The 874-nt window shown below is 28.7% G+C and overlaps 1 protein-coding gene across 1 annotated transcript in view; it reads right to left on the bottom strand.

Annotated features, from left to right (window-relative positions):
- Window positions 1-326: 326 nt before the first annotated feature.
- The window catches only part of LOC119585071, a gene marked incomplete in the record, with an annotated part of 5,319 nt that continues 4,771 nt past the window's right edge, over window positions 327-874 (bottom strand). The window contains 1 exon segment of the mRNA XM_037933689.1: window positions 327-874.

Below are 874 nucleotides of genomic sequence, written 5' to 3' on the forward strand. Positions count from 1 at the left end.
CATACTTGCTATTCGTTCTACCTTGAATATATTCAGTAAAAAAGTATGTGACATGCAACGATGAACATTCTACAATGCAATATGCGAAGATCTACTTATGAAGCTAAATAAAAAATAGTACATTTAAATTGTTTCATTCTTTAATGAATTAACATGAATTGGTGTGAAATCCCTCCTTGCACCAATGTAACATATGAACTTGAATTAATCTACGCTTTTACAAAATGAAACTTCTGTTGATTTAACCAATAGCCTCATCGTTTTAATCCTTGAATTAGCGTGAATTTTACAGATCACTTCTAGGAAAACAAATCACAGTACATCCCAGTATTTCAGAAATAGTGATTTTAATCATTTTTCTCGTTTTTTTATACAATGGTCAGTACAATAGAATCACCTCTGTAATACTTGTTATAATAGGGCTTATTCTACAATTACATTTACTATTTTAACTTATGGGACAAGTCATATCATTACTATTTCAATTTAATTCATTGTTTTAAGTAAGACATATAATACATTAATCTTATTTTAATCGCTTTCCATTTTAAACTAAGGGAGTGAATATTGGCTAACCTTAAGCATTAAATATCTAATATGGATTACATCTATTAGGAACTTCCTAAAATATAATAAAAATACATAAATCTTTGAAGTTTGCTATGAAGACCACTTTAAATCACTTTTTGTAAAAACTGAATAAAAAAGAAAGAAAAAAACACAATAAAAATTCAGAAAATCGTCTCAAAACACAAATTCAAAATGTAAAATCAAGAAGAAACTAACATTACTTGAAATCCGCAAAGAGGAGCACATTTTAGCGCCTTAGAGAAGGGTTCTTCAAAGTACGCGGTCGCAATCTCATGATCAATGG

The sequence above is a fragment of the Penaeus monodon genome, chromosome 19 (genome assembly GCF_015228065.2).
Source record: "Penaeus monodon isolate SGIC_2016 chromosome 19, NSTDA_Pmon_1, whole genome shotgun sequence".
In the NCBI taxonomy this organism is placed as follows: domain Eukaryota; kingdom Metazoa; phylum Arthropoda; class Malacostraca; order Decapoda; family Penaeidae; genus Penaeus; species Penaeus monodon.